Source organism: Lynx rufus, unplaced genomic scaffold, assembly GCF_022079265.1.
Source record: "Lynx rufus isolate CCGP_SWC_20201006 ecotype Redwood Valley unplaced genomic scaffold, mLynRuf1.p SCAF_7, whole genome shotgun sequence".
In the NCBI taxonomy this organism is placed as follows: Eukaryota; Metazoa; Chordata; class Mammalia; order Carnivora; family Felidae; genus Lynx; species Lynx rufus.
In genome coordinates, this window is record NW_025814889.1 from 87,854,733 (window position 1) to 87,865,656 (window position 10,924).

Below are 10,924 nucleotides of genomic sequence, written 5' to 3' on the forward strand. Positions count from 1 at the left end.
AAAATTTGATTTCACATTTGATTTCCAATTTGCCAACATTTGATTTCAACAATGAATTGCATTATCTTAACATTTTATCACAGGGGCCTTAATTTGAAGTCCAAACTTCTAAGACACCATGAAGCCGCTCCCTGAAAGAATTACAAACACTTAGAGCCATTGGTACTTAGCAATTTTCCTGCAGAAGTCTATAACACTTGCCAGATTTGCAGTAGGGTTCAAGAGTGAATGACTGAGGTTAACCTACCTGTGCCTAGCAAACCTTCCCATCACCACCATCTGATCAGCCTGGCCAATGGAAATCTTCCCCCAAACTGACAAATGTATAAGAAGAGAGTGAAGTTGTTTTTCCATTGGCATTGCTAAGCTTGGGCTGCAATGGCCTTGTGTCCTGCCATATGGAAAAATCCTTTCGAAACAGAACAAATATGTAAATAAATAGACACATGGGTAAAAAATAGAGATAGACTTCTGCCATCATTGAGTCCCTGGTTCTACTCATTAAAGTCCTACTTCTTGCATCACTTCCTCTGGATCTGAGATCTACTCCCAATATTTATTGAAGCTACTTAGCCAATCAATTCTTTTTAAGCAAGTTTGAGTTGGGGTTCTCTGTCACTTGCAACAGAGTTAGTCCTGGCTTAAAAAATATCCCCCCAAACCTTAAGAATCATCTCTTTCATGTAGTGGTCTGATATCAGAATTCAACAGAGACTTAAAGATATTAAAATTGACCCAAAATACAAATTCCTATTTGATCAGTTAACATTATGAAGTATTACTAGGACTTAGAGACCTAAGTATATTTTAGTGGATTTAATTCTAGTGGCAGAAATTAAAGCCTAATTAGAAAGCTGTGGGAATCTTATTAAATTATATTTACACATTAAATGTTTGCTTAATAAATGTAATAAACCATAAGATCACTTGAGGTTACAAAGCAGATGGTGTATCTTAGATAAATTTAAAGGAATTAGGCAGCTCTCATAAAATTATTTCATCCAGTACACGTCATAAAAGACTAAAACTTCTATGAGAGAAAAGGATCTGTATGTCTTTTCAATTTGATTCTACTGGTAATGATGATACAAGGAACAAAAACTGGTAAATCACAAAATATAGAAACACTCTGCCTAATCAATAGTGTAAGTCTCTAGAACATCCTCCAAATCAATAAGATATATAATAAGGACAAGAACCACCTAAGAGTAAATGAAAAAAAAAAGTGAATTGTAACACAGCCCAGAAACATTATCCAAACTATATTAAAAGTGCATTTAACACAAGAACGTTATCAGTCTTCTTAACTTCAGTAGCACTGGCAACAAATAAAATTTATCTTTCCTTCTTCATACTAGAGAGTCATAACATTCCCAAAACCTCACCAAACTACAAAACAAATAGTTTTAAAGTATTCAGACCACCTTACCACTTTGCTAGAGACTCCCCATCTGCAGGCTTTTTGCAGTATCAAGACCAAAGGTTATAATTACTAAAGTCAATGACTGGTTATTGTCAGAGATGTGCATTATGAATTTAATTTCTAGTCAGAGAAAAAGCAATGTAGGGAAACCTCATTGAGAATGGGGTGTTTTAGATAAATAAATTTTAGGGGGCGCTGGATGGCTCAGTCAGTTAAGCAGCCAAGGCCATTTGAGGTTACAAGATCAGCTTGATTTCAGCTCAGGCCATTATCTCAAGATGGTGAGGTCAAGCCCAGCATGGTACCCCATGTGCTGAGTGTGGAGCCTGCTTACGATTCTCTCCCCCGCCTCTTCCCCTCCCCCCACTTTGTGTCTGTCTCTATCTCTCAAAATAAAACATAAAAAAAATAGGTAAATTTTGCCAAATTGGTAAGAAGGAGGCAAATAATATATTGAGCCGCACATGCCAGGCCCTTGCTGGCTGTACTTCAATCACAAATATGATGTCATCCGAGCCTCACAGCACCCCTGCATGGTGGGAACTATCATCTCTGCCTTATACAGAAGAAAGCAAGCTGAAACTCACAGCATTAAGTACACTTAAGCATAAGTGGCAAATGTGGAATGAATCCAGTCCAATGCCAAGTCCTATGTTTTTACCGTGTCATACTGTCTTCTCTTAGCTACCCAAGTTTTTCTTTTTTTTAACATACTTTTATTAATGTTTTTATTTGAGAGAGAGAAAGAGCATGAGCAGGGGAGGGGCAGAGACAAAGGGAGACACAGAATCTGAAGCAGGCTTCATGAGTCAGCACAGAACCTGACATGGGGCCCGAACTCACAGACCATGAGAGATCATGACCTGAGCCAAAATCAAGAATTAGCCGCTTAACCCACTGAGCCACCCAGACACCCAAAGTTTTTTCATTTAGACCATGTTTTAGATAATAAATGATCATAAAATGGGAATGAATTTTAGAGGTAAATTTTCCTTTTAGCACAAAAAACTGGAACATATTTTCTTAATGTCTTAGAGATAATCATCAATGTGGAGATTTTGTTTTGTTTTCTTTATTAGCCCTCTAGGTCAAACTTTTGATTATTCCACTTACGTCATTGTGTATCCCACTAACACCTCATAATAGTAGCTTTACACACACACCCACAGCCCTTCAAGTTTGGTCTTCCAGTCCGCTGTGGATGGATAAACAACATAACCAGGTTGTTTAAGAACTGTAGGTTTATTAAGAGTCATTAAAATTCCGGTAGAACTCAGAAAGTCAATTCCGTGTCTTTGTAGGAAGCTCTTTGAAATCACTGTTTCAGAGGCCTCCTCACTTTATTTCCTTACTTCTAGTAAAAGTTATATCCTAAAAAACTGACATTTCAGAAAGCAGGACTGCAGAGAGAAAACCACCTTCAGATACATGAAATGTCGATATAATTATACATTTATACAGTTTGGCGTTTCTTGCCAACAATCTGACTTCTAAATATAGACTCTAGCAATGATTTATGGAGATGACAATTGAATCCTTTACTTGCCCATTAGCATCATTTTAAAATATTGTTTGTTGTAACGATACTATACCTCATCCTAACCAGTCTTCTTAAGGGAACAGTGTGAACCTTCCGGTAACAATGAAGGTTATCACTTGTGCACATCCTGAATGCCAAGCATTCTATGTGCAGTGACTTGTTAATTCTCATAACCAAACAGGTATTCTGGTAGTGGCTGTACACATTCTGCTCTTTCAACTTTGGGGTGCCAGTCATATACATCATAATATGAATAATGCTCTTTAGGGATGGAACCCAATTATGAGTGGCCTAAAGGTCAGTACTATTTTGACTCCCCTATCATAGGAACCAAGGAATATAAGGTTTAGAAAATTACACAAATGATGGAGATACTTCAGAAAAAGAGGTCTTAATCACTGTGACAAGCCGCATCCTACAATTTCCTACAGATACTAATTAACTGGGATGCGATAAGACATGCCGATTGTGCTAAATATCAATGTCCCCCCAAAATTCCTATGTTGAAATCCTAACCCCCAATGTGATAGTATTCAAAGGTGAGGCCTTTAGGAGCTTGTTAGGACCTGAAGGTGGAGCCCTAACAAATAGGTTTAGTACCCTGATGAGAAGAAACAAAAGAGCTTGCTCTCTCTCTGTTCTCTGCCATAAGAGGATACCACCAGAAGGTGGATTCTTATTAAGAACCAGACCATGCTAGAAACCCCATCTCAGCCTTCCAGGCCCCAGAGCTGTGAGGAATAAATGTATGCTGCTGAAGCCAGCCAGTCCATGATATTTTGTTACGGAAGCCCCAACTGACAAAGACCATATTCATAGATGCAGACACTTAGATACACACGCACCAAACACTCACAATGTAGAAATGGCCTAGGTTGGCTTCAGATTATCCAACAATAGCTATGAATCAAAGTCTGTTTTTCAACAGTGCTCTAGAATAAACCAAGATCCAGGAAAGCCCTGAGGACTGTAAGAGCTCCCTCAAACCTAAGGGCAGCTTGAGGAGCCAGCACGCCACAGACTGGGTTCTTTGACAATAACGCTGCTCGTCTGAGATCCGTAGGAGTCAAAACATACTTAACTAATGGACTTGGCTGATACAGTGCTGTGGCTGATGCCAAATTACCAGCCTTCTAAATAAACTCCAAAGGTGAGAAGTGACCTATTTCAAATCTATAATCATGCCTATCATAAATTTATACTTACACTTGAAGGTTTTTGCATTTACCTGGAGATGCATATTCATCATGAAATATTTGGTTATCAAATTTCCTTAGATTGAGTTAGTTCTTCTATAAACCCAGACCTGTCTTTTATCCTGAAAGACAAAGTGCTGCAAAATGCAAGTGACTTCCAAGGGAGATCTACAGCTAATGGTTTGAAGGACCCCATGTGCAACTTCTACAAGAACAATCCATCAGAGGACAGGCACCATGACCACCCTACATAGAGAGTTCTACTTCAACACAGTGAGGATCAACCATTTCTGAAGTCTAATTAAGAGCCCATTCATTTTTTTCATTTTTCACCAAGTATTTATTGAGTGCCTACTCTAGGTCTAACACTAGGGTTAGCATTAGACACTGAGATGAGTAAGGAATAGTCCTTGTCCTCAAGGAACACACAGGCAAGTGAAGGAGGAAAATATAAAAATAAATGATAGAACACCCAGCAGTGCTAACAAAATTTGAACCAAGTGCTAAGAGAGTCATCAGCTCTGCCTATGGGTAGTGCAGAAGCTTAAGAAAAAATTCACACACATACAAAGCAACATTTCTAGTGATTTGTGAAGGACAACTAGGAGTTTGCCTAGTTAAGAAGCTGAAGAAGACTGCTGGAATCAAGTTTCTTCTTGCTGTATCACTAACTGTAAGCATGTGAGAGAAAAATGTTCTTCCGGCTCTCATTATACAAGTGCTTTGTCCTCCTCTTGATTATATTTTCTCTGACTTCAAAGTGGGTAATCAGGGAAGATTTACTAGGTTGTTATTTGGATTGAAACAAAATATGCTGGAGTCAGGTAGAAACTACTGTTGCTTTTAAAATATTTTTCTGGGTCCATTTAAAATATCTGCCACAGTATCTTGACTTTTCAACAGCTCGCGTTGTGAAAACATGAGACATTTTTCTTTAAAAAGTATAACTAAAGGTCACAATTAAATTAAACATCAACATCTATTAAGATCAAGTTAATACCCCTGAAAAATAGATGACTCTTCCAAGTGTGTATTTAAATTGGCAGCTGGTGACTAGTATAACGTGTTCCACATTGTTACACCACAGCAACATGCAAGCTATTATGTGAATGCGAAAATTGCTGATGTGATGATCCCTGAGATCGTTTCCAGTAGACTCCAAGAGCTAAGCTACCTATGAAACAATAGTATCAGATCAGTTCTACGATTACCATGACTTTACAGAACTCCAGAGCTACCTCCAAAATCTGAGCAATTCCTTCATTATGGGACAATAATATACCCTGAACCCAACTGCCTCCTCAACTTAAAGATCAAATATATTCTGGTGGAGAAAAACTAAGGTAAGAACTCATGATATTTTGGCAGACCTATAGCTCCCATGTGTAATCTTCACAGTTTGTCATTAAAGAAGTCTCTGAGGGTGTCTTGAGCAGGGTTGCTCCATCTCCTTGTCTCTTTCTATCAACAGTCCACCCCAGTTCATCCAATGAGGAAAGAAAAAGTACCCAATTCCTACACTGCTCATATATATATTTTCTGAATGGTACTAGCCTTGATTTCTCTGCCTACAGCACATCCTTATGCACATGCAACCTCTAGTCCTGTCGACAACAGATGTGCAAACTCTGTTACATGACTTCCACTCATCCGATCAGAGTTCCTACTCAGAAAGGTTGAAGACAAGCATCTGTCAACACTGCCGTCTCACACTCGGTTACAGCTGAAATCAGAGGCATCAAACCAGGGGAGACATTGACCAAAATATTTGCCATTCCTTGAGACATGCTGCTTGCCCAGAACCGCTGGCATTCACCTTGCTAACAGAAATACCTTCTTGGAATCTGTGGTATTTGTTTTATGTCCAGCTGGTCACTTTCATTTCTGATCTCATGCTAAGGTCAGAGTTGTACACTTACCCCATCAGAACCTAGCAGCAATGGTCTGTTATTGTCCGGTCCAATTTATGAAGGAGATTTTCAAATTAGGACGGCGACCAGAGATGTGCAGAATGGCTATTTACGGACCACGTGCTTCCTCGGAAGCACCTGGGAGCTGGCAGGGCACGATGGTATGCACTGATAGGAAATGATACAAATGACAAATGAGCAATGTCTAATTATTCCAGTGCTGCTCAGACACAGAGACAAAGACAAGAAAACTGAGAGTTAGGGATGAAACTCCATCCTCCTCTAACCCTATTGTGTGTACTGCACTACATATTAATGTAACATCAAGCCCTATTTTTAGATCTCTGCAATCCACAGGCATAAATCATTCCGGTGCCACAAGTCACCTCTGAGTTAGCAATGCCAAGTTTAACATTTTGCAGGATCCTACTAACAATATAATTGAAAGCAAGTGATATTTAAAATGAATAGTGATAACTGTAATAGAATAGCATTATCCTATAAATAGATTTTTTGCGAGAATTATTAAGTAATAATTAAAAGAAAAAGTGACAAACGTGCCACTTAGCTAATTCTATCTTCACAATAGCTCTCAGGGTTGAATTTGGAATGCCATTCTTCTGCAAAAAAAATGCAAATGGAACAGTCCTGTTTTCTTTTTACATAATACTGATTAATCCACAGTGGTTTCAGCCAAGAGGGTTGTCTCTGAATTGAACATCTGATTAAAGAAGGAAAGACACAGCACAACTAAAGGCATGAGCTGGTCAAAGTGTTACTTTCTATGATAGTCCATGACCATTTTTGGTGAAACACAATTTAAAGCTAAATCTTCCCTCAACTCAGAAATCCTCCTCCCAAAGTTAGTAGAGGAAAAAAAAACACTTTTACTTTTAAATTAATATTAAACCAGAATGTAATGTGCTTCACATGAAATCCACTAAGAAATGGCAAGAATGGAAGGGGACCTCACCGTTTTATATAGCCAAGCAGATACAATTCACTACATATTTTCAAGATAAACAATAACCAGTCCTCAAGTAAGAGGACACGATAGCACCATTTGTCACACATAGTTCATCTTAAATTTACCTGGTATTTGAGGTGACCATGTGTGTTAGATAACTGGCTTTATCCAGAAGAGGAGAAACTCCTCCTATCTTTATGACCAGAGGTAGTTTTGCAGCAAGGTTCCCAATAAAGTGAGATTCCCACCCTCCCACAGGTAACAGGAGTGAGGAACATTTTTTTCCTTAATGTTTACATTGCAGAGGGATGGCTCCTGGGTCCTTAAGGAAGATATTCCTGGGTCATAGAGGTGAGGAAACGTCCATAAGGTTTTCAGAAGGATTTATATACTTTTCAAAGGTAGGAAAAAGTACTTACAAGTTTGCTAAAGGAAGTGTTCTAGGAAAAAGGGAAAAAACAAGTCTCTTCCCTTATTTTCAACAGGGAAAATTAAACCTCTTAATTTTTATTTGACCTTACACCATATAGGTTCAGTATGATAATCGTAATGCAAACTCATTTACGGAAGATATGTGATTACTGCAAGTCCCCAGAAGAGAAAATCAACAAAATGGGTAAAACAAAAATGCTTTCTAGACCATTAAATCAGCACAAATTAATACATCATGCCAAACCACATGCATTATGGACTGCAATGATTATTGATAATATATTTCACCAAGGGAAAAGCAGACTCTTAATAACCCTTTGTCTTCCTGTCCATTTCTGACAAGGATGATGATTTCATTTTTAATTAGTTCAGAAGTAAATGTATAATGATAACCAAAGGGAAACATTTTTGCCCCTCTGCATGAGATTATCTATACAATCGTTAGCCATTAAAAATGTATTATACTGAGTACAAAGGGTAGCTTTGCATTCTTTTAAATAATGCATGTTACCCTACAAATGACAAAAAGTATAGCAGAGATTAGGTAAATGAATCAACTTAGCAAAATTCCCAATCGGTCCTATAGTCAGAACAGGTATTTGGCTGATATGATGTATCCCAGACACGTAGTTCAAACTACTTAATGAAATTTCTACCTTTATGTAGTAATTTTCCACTAAGTGCTCTTATACAGCATCATCTAATGTTAGCATTAAGAGGGATGTGTAATACCAATCAATAGCCAAAGAAAACAAAACCACCAGAAGTTAGAAGGGGATAATGCAGAGAGTAATGCTTCCTGATGAGACCTTTAGAGGGCAACATCAAAAGGAATCATCCAGGGGCTGCAGCCATTAGTAGATCACATGCACCATTGAAGATGTTGCTAACACAGCTCCTATTTGATGAAAAATGGGTGCAATCTTAGTTCTTGCTACATGTGCCTCAATTCCTCTAGAGAAATGCTTCAATAAAAAGGAATATCATAAAGAAAAGAATAAAGGTTTAACGAAAACACTAAGCAGAATCCTAAAATCAGACATCATCCAAAAAGTTTTCTGGTTTTTGGTGTTCGGGAAGGTGGAGAAAGGGGCAAAAAGGAAGGAATGCTCAGTGCTGTCAAATCTAAAATCTGCCCTCAGATCTGATGTGTTCGGCAAATTAAAAGGAAGCCTAAGAGAATCACTAAAGAGGACATCCTGGCCTGCTAGCCAAGAGAGACTCTGTAAAGCAACAGCTAACTTTTCTTTAGTCTGTTCTCCTTTAATTTACATGAAAAGAGACGCTGTTTCTCCAACACTCACCCCGAACTTCCTACTGTGAAGACAGCTGCCTTATTTGCCTTTCAGCAAATTAAAAGTTAAAATAGCCTCACTGTCAGGAGTAGCAGCAGCAATGGAGATGCTTGAAAAAGCTTCCTTTTACTGCAGTGTATTCCATTTCTCAGAGACCACCTCTACCTTTTGACTCCAAGAGAAATCTCTCAATAAAGGATACCCTTCCTTTACGAACTCAGGATCACACCCTCTGCTGCTCCCCTCATTGACAAAGATCAAGATAAAATCCCTAACAAGGAGGATTCTGCTTTCTTAATGCTCCTCGTGCACTGATTTTTGCTTTCGTATTCACCCTCTATCCATCACTGCTAATAAAAGTTATTAATAACATTAAAAGCCAAACAAAAGTTTAGGTCATGCTGCAGTTTGGGCAAAAGTGTAAAAATATCTCTAGTATTTTCTTTACAAAAATGTTGAGAATGAGGAGCAATGAGAGCTCATAAAGCCAATAGGAAAAAAAGAACAAAAAACAAAGACACCATTTCTTCCAAGCAGCAAAAGGGAACATCAAATAAATGCCATCTGAGTCCTAAGTTTGGTTTGCATGTGATTTTTCCAGACAAACCAAATTCTGTGTCCAAAATGAAAATCAAGTAGTGACTTCTGAAGAATCTTCAAAGCCATGTTTTCTTAATTTCAGTCTAGGGACCTCAACATTTTCAAGATTCTGACTCAATGAACTACAATTATTTTCTTAAGCAAGGCTTGCATCCACAGAGGAAATGGAAACAGGAGGCCTGGAAGAAGAATTAGTTCATTAGGATCATATTACTGGACATCTTAACTCTTCTGCATTTATATTTTCCTTGGTGTAAATTCATAACAACAACCCCTTCTTTCCTCATTTAGCATACACAAGCTCACTGTTTCATTTTGTTAAAATCCCCTGGATGACTGAAATAAAAATGCTACTAAATAGAATATAAATTACTGTAGTATCTATTACAATAATATTATCATTACTATCAACCAGAGGCCATTAAAATTTTTTTTAATTTTGCCTAAGCCATAAAGAATATTGTCTAAAAAATCATTTTTTCATTCATAATCTTTTCATAGCTTTTTTTTTTTTGGCCATACATTAGGAAAAGCTACATGGAAGTTTTTGTCAAGTATCATTTTTAATGAATAACAATTATTTAGATAATGCAAAACTCATAAAGTCTCACTAATTAAAGATATGTTGTTAAACCAACAAAGAATATATTGGGTCAGTCTGCTAAACCTCCAAGTAGTAAACTTTTAATAACAGTATAAATTATTACCATTACCAGGCCCATTAAATATGTGTTCAGATTTAATATCGATAATAATACTATGGAATTGAGCTTATATTCCCATTTTATAGAAAGGCAAAGTGCATTGCCCAGGCTGATACAGATACTAAGTTGTAGAGCCAGCCTTTGAATCAGAATCTACTTGAATCTAAAGTCCAGGATTTTAACCACTACTTAATATTACGGGCTATATTTATATCAATTATCACTGTTGTAAATATATGGGTTGTTTTATTGGTATGATTCATAACTCTAACAGTCCCAAAAGATTCCTCCAAGAATTTTATTTTTATTAACAATTTTGGTCATAGTTCTTATTTGGGACATATTCTAATTCAAGGGCCTCACTCAACTGAACATGGGCTGATAATTATGGATTAGTTGAAGTGCAGTGTGATTTTGGTCATTGAGGCAAGGTCAATTTTTAAAACTATCAATTCCTTTCTTTTTAATTTTTTTTTTGGAATATTGACCTCCTTTTGAGTAATTCCTCACCTATAATTTGGCTAGCTTCCATTTTTATTTTAATCTCAAGCCTAAAAGAGAAAGTAATGAATTCATCCAGATTAGACATCATCAAGCTAAAAACTAACAAGAGTTACCTTCTTACTGCACCAAGACTGTGTATGCCTCCCTCCCCAGGCCCCCATTTTCCAAGTTTATATAACAGATCATCTTTATGCTGTTGCAGAAGATCAGTATTTCACATTGTACTGATTTTTTTTTCAATTTATGACAGCATATTACAAGAGCTGTGTATGATTTTTACAGTTCATGAGTCTCTAGCCTTGGATCAAGCCACGCTGCAGCTCAATCTTCTTCAGTCCTTGTTAGCAGAGGCC